This window comes from Labrus mixtus, chromosome 6, assembly GCF_963584025.1.
Source record: "Labrus mixtus chromosome 6, fLabMix1.1, whole genome shotgun sequence".
NCBI lineage: Eukaryota > Metazoa > Chordata > Actinopteri > Labriformes > Labridae > Labrus > Labrus mixtus.
In genome coordinates this window covers 32737374-32757373 of record NC_083617.1, presented here as the reverse complement: position 1 = coordinate 32757373, position 20000 = coordinate 32737374, and the positions used below count along the sequence as shown (strand labels likewise).

Genomic DNA, 20000 nt, shown 5'->3' with positions numbered 1-20000 from the left:
GCCAGAATCAAGGGCATGACATCTTTAAAAGGCCCCTTTCTGCACACAATAATGGCTTAAGGACATACCACCCTGAACTTGTCCGATCTCGGAAGCTAAGCAGCGTCTGGCCTGGTTAGTACTTGGATGGGAGACCGCCTGGGAATACCAGGTGCTGTAAGCTTTTTCATTTTTTTTGATCATATGTTCTTTTTTTATCATATAGAGACATATTCACATGTCCAAAAATTCAGCCAGAATCAAGGGCATGAGATCTTTAAAAGGCCCCTGTCTGCACACAATAATGGCTTACGGCCATACCACCCTTAACATGCCCGTTCTCGTCCGATCTAGGAAACTAAGTAGGGTCGTGCCTGGTTAGTACTTGGATGGGAGACTGCCTGGGAATACCAGACGCTGTAAGCTTTTTCATTTTTTTGATCATATGGTTTTTTTTTATCATATAGAGACATATTCACATGTCCAAAAATTTAGCCAGAATCAAGGGCATGACATCTTTAAAAGGCCCCTTTCTGCACACAATAATGGCTTACGGCCATACCACCCTGAACACGCCCCTTTTGCTGTCAGAGTTTGTGTGGTGCTGAAGGAGAGCTGACGTGTCAGTACTGAGCAGGACAGCTGGACTAATTTGTTTGTTTTTTGGATGCGCTTTGGATTTATTTAAATACCTCAGATTGTGAGTGAATGTCCCCCAGCAGTCACTGACTGTTAGGGGGATCGTTTTTCTTTTCATCTTTTTTTCCTGTTTTTTTTCCACAATTTTGTGAAGAATTTTTGTTTTTCGTGAATGTTTGCTCGTATGTCGCGAGCAAACTCACACGGACGGATCACAAAGATGACAGGACCACGGACTGGAGAGATGGAAAAAGGAAAAGAGAACGGACAACAACGTGAACAAACAAACATGGCACTGAAACAAAGGAATGGATTAAACGACAACGAGAAGAACGACGGACAAAAAGGACGGATGAAAACGGCAAATGAAACAGGGAACGGAATGGATGACGGAGAGAGAGGAAGAGAGAGGAGCGGAGGGCTGATTGCTCCGCATGCAGAGAATGGGAGAGGTGGCGAGAGAGCAGAAAAAGAGGAAGCAAAAGTGTCTTTTGAGAGAAAACTAACACTAAACATTGAAATGGTGGGAGACAAAGTTCCTCTAAATCACGTCATGAGCAACATAAAAATGATCTGTGGGGGCCTGCTGGCGTGCAGAACCCTGGGACCTGAAAAACTGGAGGTGACGGTGAGCAACATTAAAGGAAAGGAAAGGCTGCTGGATGGATTTAAAATCGGAGAGACCAGAGTCGTGGCGAGAGAACTAAATAATGATGAGCTGGTGGTGTCTTTTTTAAACCTGCCAGCGTATATCACAGATGAAGAAATAGTTTGGAAGCTGACGGGATGGGGAGTGAAACCGACATCACTAATAAAACGCAGAATGTGGCCTGGAACAATGATAGCTGACGGAACGAGGTTTGTCCGGGTCAGATTTAATGACCAGGTACAGTCACTCCCTTACTCGCTCGTTTTTCGCTGCTTCTGCTGTCCTCCCTCTCCAGCCAGCTCCGGCGTCTCCAGCTCGCACTCTGACGCCCGTTCTCCTCCGCTCTCTCCGCTCTGCTCCATTTCTCCGTCACTGTTCTCGTCTTCTCTGATCTCCTTCCTGCTTGCTCCGATCACCTCCTTCTCCTCCGCCTCCTCCTCGTACACCTCCTCCGCCTCGTCTTCATCCTCGTACACCTCCTCCACCTCGTTCTTGCTTTCCTCTCCGTTCTCACACTCACATTCATTTTCTCTTTTTTTACAGTTTGTGCATTTTGTGCTGTTCGCGCTGCACTCTCGCGCAAAGTGTCCCTGCACCCCACAGTTGTGGCACATAAATTCTGGACACTCTCTCAGGATGTGTCCCGGCTGGATGCACATCCTGCACACTTTTTGTTGTCTATCATGTATTACTCTAAAGTATTCGTTCCCCATCACAGTGTTAAACTTTGTGGAGAGAGGGAAAAAAGGAGACGGAAGGGACGTGGCAGAAGACCCGGGGGTAAGCATGAGCACAGAGGGGAGGGAGATGCCTGAGAGTGGTGTTGGACAGGCGGGAGGGAGAAAAATCACGCTAAATAATACGGGTAAAAGCACCAGTCCCAATGAAACGGACAGCGAAATGGATGTGAGTGAACTGGCGAGTGCGCAAAAAAGACTAAGTCTTGGACAACGAAAAAAGTTGGTGAAAAAATTGAAATGTAAGGACAAATAATGACTGACAATAACCCCTGTAAATCCGTTTTTTTTGTTTTTATTTTTATGATAATGGCCTTTAATTTATTTTCGATAAACGTGAATGGACTAAGGAACAAAGAAAAAAGACATGCGATTCTTTCCTTGCAGAATGACGTTTTGTGCCTGCAGGAGACCAGGTGGGATGATTCCCTGGTGGAAGACATAAAAAAAGACTTTGTGGGCCATATTTTCTGCTCCAATGGCACGTCGAGGGCGAGAGGAGTGGCGGTTTTAGTCAAAACGGGTCGGGTAACAGGGGTAAATTTGGTTTATGGAGACAAAGAAGGAAGAATAATAGTAATAGACTGTGTGTATGAAACGAAAAATATAAGAATCATAAATATATATGCACCGAATGGAGAAAAAGAAAGGAAAACATTCTTCATTGCAATAAGCAAATGGTGGGAAAGGAATTGTATAATAATCGGTGACTTTAATGTGGCGATGACACCCACCGATGTGTCAAAAAATAATGTGTTTAAGGGGGATGTGAGCAGGGGGACACTTAAAGATATAATGATAACGAAACAATGCATTGATATTTGGAGATTGCTACATCCATGGGAGAGGGTGTTCTCCAGGAGACAAATTGTACTGAATAGATTAAAACAATCTAGAATAGATTATGCTTTGGTGACATGCGAGGTAGTGAGGTGGATTAAAGAAGTTGAATATAAAACTAATATGTGGAGCGATCACGCTGGAATAGAAATCACGTTTAGAAAAGAAACGAATGTACGTAAAGGAGGGATATGGTGCTTTAATGCAAGCTTGCTGGATGATGGAATGTTTGTGAAAAGTATGGAAAGATTGTTGAATGATGTGGGATATGAGTGGAATGAGAGTGAAGATATGAATGTGTGGTGGGATAGTGTAAAAGTCAGAATTAAAAAAAAGTGTATCAATTATAGTAAAGAGAAAAAGTGGAGAGAAAATAGAAAGGAAGAGAATTTGAGAAAACAACTAAGTGAGGAAATAGCATCGCTTGACAGTGTAGATAATGTAGATGTCGAAAAATACATACATTTAAAAGAACAGTTGGGAGTGATTGAACTTAAAAAGAGTAGGGGTGCAGCCATTAGGAGTAAAATACAATATATGTATGAGGGGGAGAGGAGTACAGCCTTTTTTTTAGGTCTGGAAAAACAAAAACAAAAAAGAACAGAAATAAACGAATTATTAAATGAAGCAGGTAAAAGTGTGACAGATAAAAAGGGAATTTTAGAAATAGTAAAGGGCTATTATGAAAGCCTGTTTTCGAGACAGGAGTGTGATAGCGTGAGTGTGAACAGAGCTTTGGGTGCCTTAAAGAAAAAACTAAGCGAGGACGATAAAATGTGGTGTGATTGTGAGTTTACAGAGGGAGAAATCAGAAGTGCTTTAGAGGGGTTAAACAAAAACAAAAGTCCTGGGAGCGATGGCCTAACTGCGGAATTCTACCAAGCTTTCAAAGAGCAGCTGGTGCCCTTGGTGAACAAATTGAGTAAATATATGGAAAAAGTGAAACATATACCAAAAAGTTTAGGGGAAGGGGTGGTTACTATTTTTTACAAAAACAAGGGGGACAATAAAAATCTGGACAACTACAGACCAATCAGCCTACTCAACACAGACTACAAAATCATAGCGAAAACAATAGCCAATAGAATCAGGGAGGTAATAGGAACAATCATAGAACAAACACAATCATACAGTATACCAAACAGAGACATAGCAGACTCAATCATTTCAATAAAACAGACGGTCAGGGATATGGAAGGGGAGGGGGGAATATGGCTAGGGATTGATTTAAATAAAGCTTTTGACAGAGTAGATCACGGGTTCATGGGGAAGGTGTTAGAGAAGTTTGGATTCGGGGAGAGAATGAGAGAATGGATAAATATGTTGTATACAGGAGCGGAAAGCAAGATAAAATGTAACGGGGAACTAACTGATTCTTTTAAAATATCAAGGTCAGTGAGACAAGGATGTCCGATGTCAGCGCTGTTGTACAGCTTGGTAGCAGAGCCGCTGGCAGCACTGATATCGGAAGACGTAAACATAAAAGGTATAGGTAAGGAAAACGTAAAAATAATACAGTATGCAGATGACGTGAATATAATGGTAAAAGGAGAGGAGGATATAGAATTGATATTAAAACATGTACAAACTTATGAAAGAGCATCTGGGGCAAAAGTAAATGAAAATAAGTCAGAAATTATGTTACTAGGTAAGGAATCCAATCTAGTTAATAAGTGGGGATTTAAAACGGTGTGTGAGAGAAGAAAAGTGTTGGGAGTGAATATGGGGAAAAATGAGAATGAATGTGATGATGTAACATGGAAAGAGGTGGTGGGTAAAATTAAAAAAACATTGAATTTGTGGAAAGCGAGGGGTCTATTGTTGAGAGGAAGGGTAGCCGTAACAAATGCTCTCGTGTTGTCCAAAGTGAATCATGCGCTGAGTACTTGTACGCTTCCGGACTGGGCCTTTAAGGAGATTTCAAAGACCATTAGGGACTTTATTTGGAAAAACAAAGCAGCGAGTATAGCTCACAAAACAATAATAGGGGCTAAAGATCAGGGGGGGCTAGCTTTGATTGATTTACTTACAAAAAAAGTAGCACTAAGAGTCAAATTGATAGGCAAATTTATGGACCAGAACCGGAACGTAGTTTGGAAAAACCACTTCAAACAATATCTGTGCAGTTTTGGACTCTACAACGAGGACAACCTGTACCAGATCAATAACCCGGATTCATTTAAACACTTGCCACGGTTTTTCCAGGAAGTACTCAGTGCGTGGTATCAGGTTTCATCCTGGACTGTACCAGAGTGCGGAACGAGAGGGTCAGTGCTACGACTGCCCTTCCTCTCGAGCCCGTATTTTAAAAATGGGGAGAGGGTAATTAAGTGTGAAGCTATGTCGAAAGCGGGATATATTAGAATAAGGGATTTACTGAACTGTGGGGGGGATTTTGATTTACAAATGGTGGTGAGGGGTTTAAAAAATAAAGGGTGTGTGTGCAGAAAGGATGTGATTGAGAGAGTGTTTGCAAATGTAAAATTGTCTTTGTCGAGCGAATGGGAAAAATTAATCAAAGAGAAGGAGGGAGTGATGCAGGACGATGTGGGGGGGATCTCCCTGTGCCTAGGGGAGAAGAAACACAACATTACAGATGTCACTACAAAAATTTGGTATAGGTGCGCAATCACACATAGAATACAGAAACCCACATCCGAAGTAAAATGGACAGACACATACCCGGACATAACAAGCAACATGATATGGAAGAACATTAACATTCCGCATACACCACATGCAATATTTGACCTAGATTTCAAACTGAGGCACAGGAGGATCTTCACCTGCATCGTCCTGCATCAGATCCATAAGGAGAGGTATGAAAGAAAGTGTTGTGTATGTGAAAGTACGGATGAGGATTTAATACATTTGTTTGTTACGTGTGGGGAATTGGTTTATTTTTGGGGAAAAATAAGAGAAATGTTGGGGAAATGCAGTAAGAATGAGTGTTGGAATGAAAGGGGGTGGGAATTGTCGGTGTTGTTGGGGGTGGGAACAAAACAAAAAAATCACAATGTAATGAATATAATTTTGGCTTTTGCAAGAAAAGCGGTTTTTAACAGAAGGAATTATGCACTGTATGAAAGTAAGAAAATGAATGTGTGGAGAATGTTTGTGAATGAATGGAAAGCACATCTTAAATTGTTGTACATAGCGAATGAGAGTGAGTTTGTGAGAATGTTTGTGGAAGGTGCGAATGTGTGTAGAGTAAATGAGGAGGGAATTATGTGGGATGTCTAAATTATTTTGTTTTTGTTTTTTTGGTACGAGGGCTTCTTTTTTGGTCATGGGAAAATGGGTGATTTGATTTGGTGTTTTTTTTTTTCTCAGTGGTTTTTTGAGAATACTGTGGGGTTTTTGTATGTTTTTGTGGTTTGTTTTCAGAGGGGTGTTTGCTTTGGGGGAGGGACTCAGAAGAGTTGTCATGAGTTGGGGGTATCAGGAGTGGTTTGAGTTTTTTTTCCTGATGCTATGTTTTTATTGTTTTTAGGGTGCCGTTTGCGTCAGAGGGGAGGTTTAATTTAGAGGGTGTATGTATTGTAATAGCATTTGTTGTAAATGATGTGAAAGAATTATAAATGTTTTTGTAATTTTGATAATAAAAGATAAAAAAAAAAAACACGGCCTATCTCGTCTGATCTCTTAAGCTAAGCAGTGTCGGGCCTGGTTAGTACTTGGATGGGAGACCGCCTGGGAATACCAGGTGATGTAAGCTTTTTCATTTTTTTGATCATATGTTTTTTTTTATCATATAGAGACATATTCACATGTCCAAAAATTCAGCCAGAATCAAGAGCATGACATCTTTAAAAGGCCCCTTTCTGCACACAATAATGGCTTACAGCCATACCACCCTGAACACGTCCGATTTCGGAAGCTAAGCAGGGTTCGTGCCTGGTTAGTACTTGGATGGGAGACCGCCTGGGAATACCAGGTGCTGTAAGCTTTTTCATTTTTTTGATCATATGTTTTTTTTTTATCATATAGAGACATATTCACATGTCCAAAAATTCAGCCAGAATCAAGGGCATGACATCTTTAAAAGGCCCCTTTCTGCACACAGTAATGGCTTACAGCCATACCACCCTGAACACGCCCGATCTCGTCCGATCCAGGAAGCTAAGCAGGGTCGGGCCTGGTTAGTACTTGGATGGGAGACCGCCTGGGAATACCAGGTGCTGTAAGCTTTTTCATTTTTTTGATCATATGTTTTTTTTTTATCATATAGAGACATATTCACATGTCCAAAAATTCAGCCAGAATCAAGGGCATGACATCTTTAAAAGGCCCCTGTCTGCACACAATAATGGCTTACGGCCATACCACCCTGAACACGCCCGATCTCGTTCGATCTCGGAAGCTAAGCAGGGTTGGGCCTGGTTAGTACTTGGATGGGAGACCACCTTGGAATACCAGGTGCTGTAAGCGTTTTCATTTATTTGATCATATGTTTTTTTTTATCATATAAAGACATATTCACATGTCCAAAAATTCAGCCAGAATCAAGGGCATGACATCTTTAAAAGGCCCCTTTCTGCACACAATAACGGCTTACGGCCATACCACCCTTAACACGCCCGATCTCGTCTGATCTCGGAAACTAAGTAGGGTCGTGCCTGGTTAGTACTTGGATGGGAGACCGCCTGGGAATACCAGACGCTGTAAGCTTTTTCATTTTTTTTGATCATATGTTTTTTTTATCATATAGAGACATATTCACATGTCCAAAAATTCAGCCAGAATCAAGGGCATGACATCTTTAAAAGGCCCCTCTCTGCACACAATAATGGCTTATGGCCATACCACCCTGAACACGCCTGATCTCGTCCGATCTCGGAAGCTAAGCAGGGTAGGGCCTGGTTAGTACTTGGGTGGGAGACCGCCTGGGAATACCAGGTGCTGTAAGTTTTTTCATTTTTTTGATCATATGTTTTTTTTTTATCATATAGAGACATATTCACATGTCCAAAAATTCAGCCAGAATCAAGGGCATGACATCTTTAAAAGGCCCCTTTCTGCATACAACAATGGCTTACGGCCATACCACCCTGAACACGCCCGCTCTCGTCCGATCTTGGAAGCTAAGCAGGGTCGGGCCTGGTTAGTACTTGGATGGGAGACCGCCTGGGAATACCAGACGCTGTAAGCTTTTTTTATTTTTTTGATCATATGTTTTTTTTTTATCATAGAGAGACATATTCACATGTCCAAATATTCAGCCAGAATCAAGGGCATGACATCTTTAAAAGGCCCCTTTCTGCACACAATAATGCCTTACGTCCATACCACCCTGTACTCGTCCGATCTCGGAAGCTAAGCAGGGTTGGGCCTGGTTAGTACTTGTATGGGAGACCGCCTGGGAATACCAGGTGCTGTAAGCTTTTTCATTTTTTTTGATCATATGTTTTTTTTTGATCATATAGAGACATATTCACATGTCCAAAAATTCAGCCAGAATCAAGGGCATGACATCTTTAAAAGGCCCCTGTCTGCACACAATAATGGCTTACGGCCATACCACCCTGAACACGCCTGATCTAGTCCGATCTCGGAAGCTAAGCAGGGTAGGACCTGGTTAGTACTTGGATGGGAGACCGCCTGGGAATACCAGGTGCTGTGAGTTTTTTCATTTTTTTGATCATATGTTTTTTTTTTATCATATAGAGACATATTCACATGTCCAAAAATTCAGCCAGAATCAAGGGCATGACATCTTTAAAAGGCCCCTTTCTGCACACAATAATGGCTTACGGCCAAACCACCCTGAACTCGTCCGATCTTGGAAGCTAAGCAGGGTCGGGCCTGGTTAGTACTTGGATGGGAGACCGCCTGGGAATACCAGACGCTGTAAGCTTTTTTTATTTTTTTGATCATATGTTTTTTTTTTATCATAGAGAGACATATTCACATGTCCAAAAATTCAGCCAGAATCAAGGGCATGACATCTTTAAAAGGCCCCTGTCTGCAGACAATAATGGCTTACGGCCATACCACCCTGAACACGCCCGATCTCGTTCGATCTCAGAAGCTAAGCAGGGTCGTGCCTGGTTAGTACTTGGATGGGAGACCGCCTGGGAATACCAGGTGCTGTAAGCTTTTTCATTTTTTTGATCATGTTTTTTTTTATCATATAGAGACATATTCACATGTCCAAAAATTCAGCCAGAATCAAGGGCATGACATCTTTAAAAGGCCCCTCTCTGCACACAATAATGGCTTACGGCCATACCACCCTGAACACGCCTGATCTCGTCCGATCTCGGAAGCTAAGCAGGGTCGGGCCTGGTTAGTACTTGGATGGGAGACCGCCTGGGAATACCAGGTGCTGTAAGCTTTTTCATTTTTTTGATCATATGTTTTTTTTTATCATATAGAGACATATTCACATGTCCAAAAATTCAGCCAGAATCAAGGGCATGATATCTTTAAAAGGCCCCTTTCTGCACACAATAATCCCTTACGTCCATACCACCCTGATCTCGTCCGATCTCAGAAGCTAAGCAGGGTCGGGCCTGGTTAATACTTGGACGGGAGACCGCCTAGGAATACCAGGTGCTGTAAGCTTTTTCATTTTTTTGATCATATGTTTTTTTTAATCATAGAGAGACATATTCACATGTCCAAAAATTCAGCCAGAATCAAGGGCATGACATCTTTAAAAGGCCCCTTTCTGCACACAATAATGCCTTACGTCCATACCACCCTGAACTCGACCGATCTCAGAAGCAAAGCAGGGTCGGGCCTGGTTAATACTTGGATGGGAGACCGCCTAGGAATACCAGGTGCTGTAAGCTTTTTCATTTTTTTGATCATATGTTTTTTTTTATCATAGAGAGACATATTCACATGTCCAAAAATTCAGCCAGAATCAAGGGCATGACATCTTTAAAAGGCCCCTTTCTGCACACAATAACAGCTTACGGCCATACCACCCTTAACACGCCCGATCTCGTCCGATCTCGGAAACTAAGTAGGGTCGTGCCTGGTTAGTACTTGGATGGGAGACCGCCTGGGAATACCAGATGCTGTAAGCTTTTTCATTTTTTTGATCATATGTTTTTTTTGTTTTATCATATAGAGACATATTCACATGTCCAAAAATTTAGCCAGAATCAAGGGCATGACATCTTTAAAAGGCCCCTTTCTGCACACAATAATGGCTTACGGCCATACCACCCTGAACACGCCCGATCTCGTCCGATCTCGGAAGCTATGCAGGATCGGGCCTGGTTAGTACTTGGATGGGAGACCACCTGGGAATACCAGGTGCTGTAAGCTTTTTCATTTTTTTGATCATATGTTTTTTTCTATCATATAGAGACATATTCACATGTCCAAAAATTCAGCCAGAATCAAGGGCATGACATCTTTAAAAGGCCCGTTCCTGCACACAATAATGGCTTACGGCCATACCACCCTGAACACGCCCGATCTCGTCCGATCTTAGAAGCTAAGCAGGGTGGGGCCTGGTTAGTACTTGGATGGGAGACCGCCTGGGAATACCAGGTGCTGTAAGCTTTTTCATTTTGTTTGATCATATGTTTTTTTTTTATCATATAGAGACATATTCACATGTCCAAAAATTCAGCCAGAATCAAGGGCATGACATCTTTAAAAGGCCCCTTTCTGCACACAATAATGGCTTACGGCCATACCACCCTGAACACGCCCGATCACGTCCGATCTCGGAAGCTAAGCAGGGTCGGGCCTGGTTAGTACTTGGATGGGAGACCGCCTGGGAATACCAGGTGCTGTAAGCTTTTTCATTTTTTTTGATCATGTGTTTTTTTTATCATACAGAGACATATTCACATGTCCAAAAATTCAGCCAGAATCAAGGGCATGACATCTTTAAAAGGCCCCTCTCTGCACACAATAATGGCTTACGGCCATACCACCCTGAACACGCCTGATCTCATCCGATCTCGGAAGCTAAGCAGGGTAGGGCCTGGTTAGTACTTGGATGGGAGACCGCCTGGGAATACCAGGTGCTGTAAGTTTTTTCATTTTTTTGATCATATGTTTTTTTTTTATCATATAGAGACATATTCACATGTCCAAAAATTCAGCCAGAATCAAGGGCATAACATCTTTAAAAGGCCCCTGTCTGCACACAATAATGGCTTACGGCCATACCACCCTGAACACGCCCGATCTCGTCCGATCTCGGAAGCTAAGCAGGGTCGGGCCTGGTTAGTACTTGGATGGGAGACCGCCTGGGAATACCAGACGCTGTAAGCTTTTTCATTTTTTTGATCATATGTGTTTTTTTTATCATATAGAGACATATTCACATGTCCAAAAATTTAGCCAGAATCAAGGGCATGACATCTTTAAAAGGCCCCTTTCTGCACACAATAATGGCTTACGGCCATACCACCCTGAACACGCCCGATCTCGTCCGATCTCGGAAGCTATGCAGGGTCGGGCCTGGTTAGTACTTGGATGGGAGACCGCCTAGGAATACCAGGTGCTGTAAGCTTTTTCATTTTTTTGATCATATATTTTTTTTTATCATATAGAGACATATTCACATGTCCAAAAATTCAGCCAGAATCAAGGGCATGACATCTTTAAAAGGCCCCTTTCTGCACACAATAATGGCTTACGGCCATACCACCCTGAACATGCCCGATCTCGTCTGATCTCAGAAGCTAAGCAGGGTCGGGTCTGGTTAGTACTTGGATGGGAGACCGCCTGGGAATACCAGGTGCTGTAAGCTTTTTCATTTTGTTTGATCATATGTTTTTTTTTATCATATAGAGACATATTCACATGTCCAAAAATTCAGCCAGAATCAAGGGCATGACATCTTTAAAAGGCCCCTGTCTGCACACAATAATGGCTTACGGCCATACCACCCTGAACACGCCCGATCTCGTCCGATCTCGGAAGCTAAGCAGGGTCGGGCCTGGTTAGTACTTGGATGGGAGACCGCCTGGGAATACCAGACGCTGTAAGCTTTTTCATTTTTTTGATCATATGTGTTTTTTTTATCATATAGAGACATATTCACATGTCCAAAAATTTAGCCAGAATCAAGGGCATGACATCTTTAAAAGGCCCCTTTCTGCACACAATAATGGCTTACGGCCATACCACCCTGAACACACCCGATCTCGTCCGATCTCGGAAGCTATGCAGGGTCGGGCCTGGTTAGTACTTGGATGGGAGACCGCCTAGGAATACCAGGTGCTGTAAGCTTTTTCATTTTTTTGATCATATATTTTTTTTTATCATATAGAGACATATTCACATGTCCAAAAATTCAGCCAGAATCAAGGGCATGACATCTTTAAAAGGCCCCTTTCTGCACACAATAATGGCTTACGGCCATACCACCCTGAACATGCCCGATCTCGTCTGATCTCAGAAGCTAAGCAGGGTCGGGTCTGGTTAGTACTTGGATGGGAGACCGCCTGGGAATACCAGGTGCTGTAAGCTTTTTCATTTTGTTTGATCATATGTTTTTTTTTATCATATAGAGACATATTCACATGTCCAAAAATTCAGCCAGAATCAAGGGCATGACATCTTTAAAAGGCCCCTTTCTGCACACAATAATGGCTTACGGCCATACCACCCTGAACACGCCCGATCTCGTCTGATCTCGGAAGCTAAGCAGGGTCGGGCCTGGTTAGTACTTGGATGGGAGACATCCTGGGAATACCAGGTGCTGTAAGCTTTTTCATTTTTTTTGATCATATGTTTTTTTTATCATATAGAGACATATTCACATGTCCAAAAATTCAGCCAGAATCAAGGGCAAGACATCTTTAAAAGGCCCCTCTCTGCACACAATAATGGCTTACAGCCATACCACCCTGAACACGCCTGATCTCGTCCGATCTCGGAAGCTAAGCCAGGTAGGGCCTGGTTAGTACTTGGATGGGAGACCGCCTGGGAATACCAGGTGCTGTAAGTTTTTTCATTTTTTTGATCATATGTTTTTTTTTTATCATATAGAGACATATTCACATGTCCAAAAATTCAGCCAGAATCAAGGGCATGACATCTTTAAAAGGCGCCTTTCTGCATACAATAATGGCTTACGGCCAAACCACCCTGAACACGCCCGATCTCAGAAGCTAAGCAGGGTCGGGCCTGGTTAGTACTTGGATGGGAGACCGCCTGGGAATACCAGGTGCTATAAGCTTTTTCATTTTTTTTGATCATATGTTTTTTTTATCATATAGAGACATATTCACATGTCCAAAAATTCAGCCAGAATCAAGGGCATGACATCTTTAAAAGGCCCCTGTCTGCACACAATAATGGCTTACGGCCATACAACCCTGAACACGCCCGATCTCGGAAGCTAAGCAAGGTCAGGCCTGGTTAGTACTTGGATGGGAGACCGCCTGGGAATACCAGGTGCTGTAAGCTTTTTCATTTTTTTGATCATATGTTTTTTTTTTTTCATATAGAGACATATTCACATGTCCAAAAATTCAGCCAGAATCAAGGGCATGACATCTTTAAAAGGCCCCTTTCTTCACACAATAATGACTTATGGCCATACCACCCTGAACATGCCCGATCTCGTCCGATCTCGGAAGCTAAGCAGGGTCGGGCCTGGTTAGTACTTGGATGGGAGACCGCCTGGGAATACCAGGTGCTATAAGCTTTTTCATTTTTTTGATCATATGTTTTTTTTTTTTCATATAGAGACATATTCACATGTCCAAAAATTCAGCCAGAATCAAGGGCATGACATCTTTAAAAGGCCCCTTTCTGCACACAATAATGGCTTATGGCCATACCACCCTGAACACGCCCGATCTCGTCCGATCTCGGAAGCTAAGCAGGGTCGGGCCTGGTTAGTACTTGGATGGGAGACCGCCTGGGAATACCAGGTGCTGTAAGCTTTTTCATTTTTTTGATGATATGTTTTTTTTTATCATATAGAGACATATTCACATGTCCAAAAATTCAGCCAGAATCAAGGGCATGACATCTTTAAAAGGCCCCTGTCTGCACACAATAATGGCTTACGGCCATACCACCCTGAACACGCCCGATCTCGGAAGCTAAGCAAGGTCAGGCCTGGTTAGTACTTGGATGGGAGACCGCCTGGGAATACCAGGTGCTGTAAGCTTTTTCATTTTTTTGATCATATGTTTTTTTTTTATCATATAGAGACATATTCACATGTCCAAAAATTCAGCCAGAATCAAGGGCATGACATCTTTAAAAGGCCCCTTTCTGCACACAATAACAGCTTACGGCCATACCACCCTGAACACGCCCCTTTTGCTGTCAGAGTTTGTGTGGTGCTGAAGGAGAGCTGACGTGTCAGTACTGAGCAGGACAGCTGGACTAATTTGTTTCTTTTTTGGATGCGTTTTGGATTCATTTAAATACCTCAGATTGTGAGTGAATGTCCCCCAGCAGTCACTGACTGTTAGGGGGATCGTTTTTCTTTTCACCTTTTCTTCCTGTTTTTTTTCAACAATTTTGTGAAGAATTTTTGTTTTTTTGTGAATGTTTGCTCGTATGTCGCGAGCAAACTCACACGGACGGATCACAAAGATGACAGGACCACGGACTGGAGAGATGGAAAAAGGAAAAGAGAACGGACAACAACGTGAACAAACAAACATGGCACTGAAACAGAGGAATGGATTAAACGACAACGAGAAGAACGACGGACAAAAAGGACGGATGAAAACGGCAAATGAAACAGGGAACGGAATGGATGACGGAGAGAGAGGAAGAGAGAGGAGCGGCGGGCTGATTGCTCCGCATGCAGAGAATGGGAGAGGTGGCGAGAGAGCAGAAAAAGAGGAAGCAAAAGTGTCTTTTGAGAGAAAACTAACACTAAACATTGAAATGGTGGGAGACAAAGTTCCTCTAAATCACGTCATGAGCAACATAAAAATGATCTGTGGGGGCCTGCTGGCGTGCAGAACCCTGGGACCTGAAAAACTGGAGGTGACGGTGAGCAACATTAAAGGAAAGGAAAGGCTGCTGGATGGATTTAAAATCGGAGAGACCAGAGTCGTGGCGAGAGAACTAAATAATGATGAGCTGGTGGTGTCTTTTTTAAACCTGCCAGCGTATATCACAGATGAAGAAATAGTTTGGAAGCTGACGGGATGGGGAGTGAAACCGACATCACCAATAAAACGCAGAATGTGGCCTGGAACAATGATAGCTGACGGAACGAGGTTTGTCCGGGTCAGATTTAATGACCAGGTACAGTCACTCCCTTACTCCACAAAGTTTAACACTGTGATGGGGAACGAATACTTTAGAGTAATACATGATAGACAACAAAAAGTGTGCAGGATGTGCATCCAGCCGGGACACATCCTGAGAGAGTGTCCAGAATTTATGTGCCACAACTGTGGGGTGCAGGGACACTTTGCGCGAGAGTGCAGCGCGAACAGCACAAAATGCACAAACTGTAAAAAAAGAGAAAATGAATGTGAGTGTGAGAACGGAGAGGAAAGCAAGAACGAGGTGGAGGAGGTGTACGAGGATGAAGACGAGGCGGAGGAGGTGTACGAGGAGGAGGCGGAGGAGAAGGAGGTGATCGGAGCAAGCAGGAAGGAGATCAGAGAAGACGAGAACAGTGACGGAGAAATGGAGCAGAGCGGAGAGAGCGGAGGAGAACGGGCGTCAGAGTGCGAGCTGGAGACGCCGGAGCTGGCTGGAGAGGGAGGACAGCAGAAGCAGCGAAAAACGAGCGAGAGAGGGAAAAAAGGAGACGGAAGGGACGTGGCAGAAGACCCGGGGGTAAGCATGAGCACAGAGGGGAGGGAGATGCCTGAGAGTGGTGTTGGACAGGCGGGAGGGAGAAAAATCACGCTAAATAATACGGGTAAAAGCACCAGTCCCAATGAAACGGACAGCGAAATGGATGTGAGTGAACTGGCGAGTGCGCAAAAAAGACTAAGTCTTGGACAACGAAAAAAGTTGGTGAAAAAATTGAAATGTAAGGACAAATAATGACTGACAATAACCCCTGTAAATCCGTTTTTTTTGTTTTTATTTTTATGATAATGGCCTTTAATTTATTTTCGATAAACGTGAATGGACTAAGGAACAAAGAAAAAAGACATCTGATTCTTTCCTTGCAGAATGACGTTTTGTGCCTGCAGGAGACCAGGTGGGATGATTCCCTGGTGGAAGACATAAAAAAAGACTTTGTGGGCCATATTTTCTGCTCCAATGGCACGTCGAGGGCGAGAGGAGTGGCGGTTTTAGTCAAAACGGGTCGGGTAACAGGGGTAAATTTGGTTTATGGAGACAAAGAAGGAAGAATAATAGTAATAGACTGTGTGTATGAAACGAAAAATATAAGAATCATAAATATATATGCACCGAATGGAGAAAAAGAAAGGAAAACATTCTTCATTGCAATAAGCAAATGGTGGGAAAGGAATTGTATAATAATCGGTGACTTTAATGTGGCGATGACACCCACCGATGTGTCAAAAAATAATGTGTTTAAGGGGGATGTGAGCAGGGGGACACTTAAAGATATAATGATAACGAAACAATGCATTGATATTTGGAGATTGCTACATCCATGGGAGAGGGTGTTCTCCAGGAGACAAATTGTACTGAATAGATTAAAACAATCTAGAATAGATTATGCTTTGGTGACATGCGAGGTAGTGAGGTGGATTAAAGAAGTTGAATATAAAACTAATATGTGGAGCGATCACGCTGGAATAGAAATCACGTTTAGAAAAGAAACGAATGTACGTAAAGGAGGGATATGGTGCTTTAATGCAAGCTTGCTGGATGATGGAATGTTTGTGAAAAGTATGGAAAGATTGTTGAATGATGTGGGATATGAGTGGAATGAGAGTGAAGATATGAATGTGTGGTGGGATAGCGTAAAAGTCAGAATAAAAAAAAAGTGTATCAATTATAGTAAAGAGAAAAAGTGGAGAGAAAATAGAAAGGAAGAGAATTTGAGAAAACAACTAAGTGAGGAAATAGCATCGCTTGACAGTGTAGATAATGTAGATGTCGAAAAATACATACATTTAAAAGAACAGTTGGGAGTGATTGAACTTAAAAAGAGTAGGGGTGCAGCCATTAGGAGTAAAATACAATATATGTATGAGGGGGAGAGGAGTACAGCCTTTTTTTTAGGTCTGGAAAAACAAAAACAAAAAAGAACAGAAATAAACGAATTATTAAATGAAGCAGGTAAAAGTGTGACAGATAAAAAGGGAATTTTAGAAATAGTAAAGGGCTATTATGAAAGCCTGTTTTCGAGACAGGAGTGTGATAGCGTGAGTGTGAACAGAGCTTTGGGTGCCTTAAAGAAAAAACTAAGCGAGGACGATAAAATGTGGTGTGATTGTGAGTTTACAGAGGGAGAAATCAGAAGTGCTTTAGAGGGGTTAAACAAAAACAAAAGTCCTGGGAGCGATGGCCTAACTGCGGAATTCTACCAAGCTTTCAAAGAGCAGCTGGTGCCCTTGGTGAACAAATTGAGTAAATATATGGAAAAAGTGAAACATATACCAAAAAGTTTAGGGGAAGGGGTGGTTACTATTTTTTACAAAAACAAGGGGGACAATAAAAATCTGGACAACTACAGACCAATCAGCCTACTCAACACAGACTACAAAATCATAGCGAAAACAATAGCCAATAGAATCAGGGAGGTAATAGGAACAATCATAGAACAAACACAATCATACAGTATACCAAACAGAGACATAGCAGACTCAATCATTTCAATAAAACAGACGGTCAGGGATATGGAAGGGGAGGGGGGAATATGGCTAGGGATTGATTTAAATAAAGCTTTTGACAGAGTAGATCACGGGTTCATGGGGAAGGTGTTAGAGAAGTTTGGATTCGGGGAGAGAATGAGAGAATGGATAAATATGTTGTATACAGGAGCGGAAAGCAAGATAAAATGTAACGGGGAACTAACTGATTCTTTTAAAATATCAAGGTCAGTGAGACAAGGATGTCCGATGTCAGCGCTGTTGTACAGCTTGGTAGCAGAGCCGCTGGCAGCACTGATATCGGAAGACGTAAACATAAAAGGTATAGGTAAGGAAAACGTAAAAATAATACAGTATGCAGATGACGTGAATATAATGGTAAAAGGAGAGGAGGATATAGAATTGATATTAAAACATGTACAAACTTATGAAAGAGCATCTGGGGCAAAAGTAAATGAAAATAAGTCAGAAATTATGTTACTAGGTAAGGAATCCAATCTAGTTAATAAGTGGGGATTTAAAACGGTGTGTGAGAGAAGAAAAGTGTTGGGAGTGAATATGGGGAAAAATGAGAATGAATGTGATGATGTAACATGGAAAGAGGTGGTGGGTAAAATTAAAAAAACATTGAATTTGTGGAAAGCGAGGGGTCTATTGTTGAGAGGAAGGGTAGCCGTAACAAATGCTCTCGTGTTGTCCAAAGTGAATCATGCGCTGAGTACTTGTACGCTTCCGGACTGGGCCTTTAAGGAGATTTCAAAGACCATTAGGGACTTTATTTGGAAAAACAAAGCAGCGAGTATAGCTCACAAAACAATAATAGGGGCTAAAGATCAGGGGGGGCTAGCTTTGATTGATTTACTTACAAAAAAAGTAGCACTAAGAGTCAAATTGATAGGCAAATTTATGGACCAGAACCGGAACGTAGTTTGGAAAAACCACTTCAAACAATATCTGTGCAGTTTTGGACTCTACAACGAGGACAACCTGTACCAGATCAATAACCCGGATTCATTTAAACACTTGCCACGGTTTTTCCAGGAAGTACTCAGTGCGTGGTATCAGGTTTCATCCTGGACTGTACCAGAGTGCGGAACGAGAGGGTCAGTGCTACGACTGCCCTTCCTCTCGAGCCCGTATTTTAAAAATGGGGAGAGGGTAATTAAGTGTGAAGCTATGTCGAAAGCGGGATATATTAGAATAAGGGATTTACTGAACTGTGGGGGGGATTTTGATTTACAAATGGTGGTGAGGGGTTTAAAAAATAAAGGGTGTGTGTGCAGAAAGGATGTGATTGAGAGAGTGTTTGCAAATGTAAAATTGTCTTTGTCGAGCGAATGGGAAAAATTAATCAAAGAGAATGAGGGAGTGATGCGGGACGATGTGGGGGGGATCTCCCTGTGCCTAGGGGAGAAGAAACACAACATTACAGATGTCACTACAAAAATTTGGTATAGGTGCGCAATCACACATAGAATACAGAAACCCACATCCGAAGTAAAATGGACAGACACATACCCGGACATAACAAGCAACATGATATGGAAGAACATTAACATTCCGCATACACCACATGCAATATTTGACCTAGATTTCAAACTGAGGCACAGGAGGATCTTCACCTGCATCGTCCTGCATCAGATCCATAAGGAGAGGTATGAAAGAAAGTGTTGTGTATGTGAAAGTACGGATGAGGATTTAATACATTTGTTTGTTACGTGTGGGGAATTGGTTTATTTTTGGGGAAAAATAAGAGAAATGTTGGGGAAATGCAGTAAGAATGAGTGTTGGAATGAAAGGGGGTGGGAATTGTCGGTGTTGTTGGGGGTGGGAACAAAACAAAAAAATCACAATGTAATGAATATAATTTTGGCTTTTGCAAGAAAAGCGGTTTTTAACAGAAGGAATTATGCACTCTATGAAAGTAAGAAAATGAATGTGTGGAGAATGTTTGTGAATGAATGGAAAGCACATCTTAAATTGTTGTACATAGCGAATGAGAGTGAGTTTGTGAGAATGTTTGTGGAAGGTGCGAATGTGTGTAGAGTAAATGAGGAGGGAATTATGTGGGATGTCTAAATTATTTTGTTTTTGTTTTTTTGGTACGAGGGCTTCTTTTTTGGTCATGGGGAAAATGGGTGATTTGATTTGGTGGTTTTTTTTTCTCAGTGGTTTTTTGAGAATACTGTGGGGTTTTTGTATGTTTTTGTGGTTTGTTTTCAGAGGGGTGTTTGCTTTGGGGGAGGGACTCAGAAGAGTTGTCATGAGTTGGGGGTATCAGGGGTGGTTTGAGTTTTTTTTCCTGATGCTATGTTTTTATTGTTTTTAGGGTGCCGTTTGCGTCAGAGGGGAGGTTTAATTTAGAGGGTGTATGTATTGTAATAGCATTTGTTGTAAATGATGTGAAAGAATTATAAATGTTTTTGTAATTTTGATAATAAAAGATTAAAA

General features: G+C 42.1%; 22 non-coding genes and 8 pseudogenes across 22 annotated transcripts; all 30 read left to right on the top strand.

Moving 5' to 3' along the window:
• Positions 1–286: 286 nt before the first annotated feature.
• On the top strand, positions 287–405 carry LOC132976124 (5S ribosomal RNA; annotated as a pseudogene).
• A 6278-nt stretch (positions 406–6683) lies between these two features.
• Positions 6684–6793, top strand: LOC132976133 (5S ribosomal RNA; annotated as a pseudogene).
• A 122-nt stretch (positions 6794–6915) lies between these two features.
• On the top strand, positions 6916–7034 carry LOC132976489 (5S ribosomal RNA). Its single transcript, XR_009673628.1, has one exon. It is a non-coding gene; the product is annotated as a 5S ribosomal RNA (ribosomal RNA).
• Positions 7035–7156: 122 nt separating this feature from the next.
• On the top strand, positions 7157–7275 carry LOC132976273 (5S ribosomal RNA). Its single transcript, XR_009673422.1, has one exon. It is a non-coding gene; the product is annotated as a 5S ribosomal RNA (ribosomal RNA).
• Positions 7276–7396: 121 nt separating this feature from the next.
• On the top strand, positions 7397–7515 carry LOC132976628 (5S ribosomal RNA; annotated as a pseudogene).
• A 121-nt stretch (positions 7516–7636) lies between these two features.
• Positions 7637–7755, top strand: LOC132976343 (5S ribosomal RNA). The gene has a single exon (XR_009673490.1). It is a non-coding gene; the product is annotated as a 5S ribosomal RNA (ribosomal RNA).
• Positions 7756–7877: 122 nt separating this feature from the next.
• LOC132976542 (5S ribosomal RNA) lies at positions 7878–7996 on the top strand. Its single transcript, XR_009673678.1, has one exon. It is a non-coding gene; the product is annotated as a 5S ribosomal RNA (ribosomal RNA).
• Positions 7997–8119: 123 nt separating this feature from the next.
• Positions 8120–8228, top strand: LOC132976131 (5S ribosomal RNA; annotated as a pseudogene).
• A 123-nt stretch (positions 8229–8351) lies between these two features.
• LOC132976505 (5S ribosomal RNA) lies at positions 8352–8470 on the top strand. The gene has a single exon (XR_009673643.1). It is a non-coding gene; the product is annotated as a 5S ribosomal RNA (ribosomal RNA).
• Positions 8471–8592: 122 nt separating this feature from the next.
• On the top strand, positions 8593–8701 carry LOC132976155 (5S ribosomal RNA; annotated as a pseudogene).
• A 123-nt stretch (positions 8702–8824) lies between these two features.
• Positions 8825–8943, top strand: LOC132976482 (5S ribosomal RNA). Its single transcript, XR_009673621.1, has one exon. It is a non-coding gene; the product is annotated as a 5S ribosomal RNA (ribosomal RNA).
• Positions 8944–9062: 119 nt separating this feature from the next.
• LOC132976151 (5S ribosomal RNA) lies at positions 9063–9181 on the top strand. The gene has a single exon (XR_009673375.1). It is a non-coding gene; the product is annotated as a 5S ribosomal RNA (ribosomal RNA).
• A 581-nt stretch (positions 9182–9762) lies between these two features.
• Positions 9763–9881, top strand: LOC132976586 (5S ribosomal RNA). Its single transcript, XR_009673717.1, has one exon. It is a non-coding gene; the product is annotated as a 5S ribosomal RNA (ribosomal RNA).
• Positions 9882–10006: 125 nt separating this feature from the next.
• LOC132976427 (5S ribosomal RNA) lies at positions 10007–10125 on the top strand. The gene has a single exon (XR_009673568.1). It is a non-coding gene; the product is annotated as a 5S ribosomal RNA (ribosomal RNA).
• A 121-nt stretch (positions 10126–10246) lies between these two features.
• LOC132976422 (5S ribosomal RNA) lies at positions 10247–10365 on the top strand. The gene has a single exon (XR_009673563.1). It is a non-coding gene; the product is annotated as a 5S ribosomal RNA (ribosomal RNA).
• Positions 10366–10488: 123 nt separating this feature from the next.
• LOC132976440 (5S ribosomal RNA) lies at positions 10489–10607 on the top strand. Its single transcript, XR_009673580.1, has one exon. It is a non-coding gene; the product is annotated as a 5S ribosomal RNA (ribosomal RNA).
• Positions 10608–10728: 121 nt separating this feature from the next.
• On the top strand, positions 10729–10847 carry LOC132976221 (5S ribosomal RNA). Its single transcript, XR_009673382.1, has one exon. It is a non-coding gene; the product is annotated as a 5S ribosomal RNA (ribosomal RNA).
• Positions 10848–10969: 122 nt separating this feature from the next.
• On the top strand, positions 10970–11088 carry LOC132976384 (5S ribosomal RNA). The gene has a single exon (XR_009673527.1). It is a non-coding gene; the product is annotated as a 5S ribosomal RNA (ribosomal RNA).
• A 122-nt stretch (positions 11089–11210) lies between these two features.
• Positions 11211–11329, top strand: LOC132976395 (5S ribosomal RNA). The gene has a single exon (XR_009673538.1). It is a non-coding gene; the product is annotated as a 5S ribosomal RNA (ribosomal RNA).
• A 121-nt stretch (positions 11330–11450) lies between these two features.
• Positions 11451–11569, top strand: LOC132976471 (5S ribosomal RNA). The gene has a single exon (XR_009673610.1). It is a non-coding gene; the product is annotated as a 5S ribosomal RNA (ribosomal RNA).
• A 122-nt stretch (positions 11570–11691) lies between these two features.
• LOC132976383 (5S ribosomal RNA) lies at positions 11692–11810 on the top strand. Its single transcript, XR_009673526.1, has one exon. It is a non-coding gene; the product is annotated as a 5S ribosomal RNA (ribosomal RNA).
• Positions 11811–11932: 122 nt separating this feature from the next.
• Positions 11933–12051, top strand: LOC132976334 (5S ribosomal RNA). Its single transcript, XR_009673481.1, has one exon. It is a non-coding gene; the product is annotated as a 5S ribosomal RNA (ribosomal RNA).
• Positions 12052–12172: 121 nt separating this feature from the next.
• Positions 12173–12291, top strand: LOC132976470 (5S ribosomal RNA). Its single transcript, XR_009673609.1, has one exon. It is a non-coding gene; the product is annotated as a 5S ribosomal RNA (ribosomal RNA).
• A 122-nt stretch (positions 12292–12413) lies between these two features.
• On the top strand, positions 12414–12532 carry LOC132976367 (5S ribosomal RNA). The gene has a single exon (XR_009673512.1). It is a non-coding gene; the product is annotated as a 5S ribosomal RNA (ribosomal RNA).
• Positions 12533–12653: 121 nt separating this feature from the next.
• Positions 12654–12772, top strand: LOC132976488 (5S ribosomal RNA). The gene has a single exon (XR_009673627.1). It is a non-coding gene; the product is annotated as a 5S ribosomal RNA (ribosomal RNA).
• Positions 12773–12894: 122 nt separating this feature from the next.
• On the top strand, positions 12895–13003 carry LOC132976714 (5S ribosomal RNA; annotated as a pseudogene).
• A 121-nt stretch (positions 13004–13124) lies between these two features.
• Positions 13125–13233, top strand: LOC132976684 (5S ribosomal RNA; annotated as a pseudogene).
• Positions 13234–13355: 122 nt separating this feature from the next.
• LOC132976364 (5S ribosomal RNA) lies at positions 13356–13474 on the top strand. Its single transcript, XR_009673509.1, has one exon. It is a non-coding gene; the product is annotated as a 5S ribosomal RNA (ribosomal RNA).
• Positions 13475–13596: 122 nt separating this feature from the next.
• LOC132976556 (5S ribosomal RNA) lies at positions 13597–13715 on the top strand. The gene has a single exon (XR_009673690.1). It is a non-coding gene; the product is annotated as a 5S ribosomal RNA (ribosomal RNA).
• Positions 13716–13836: 121 nt separating this feature from the next.
• On the top strand, positions 13837–13945 carry LOC132976671 (5S ribosomal RNA; annotated as a pseudogene).
• The last annotated feature ends 6055 nt before the right edge of the window (positions 13946–20000 follow it).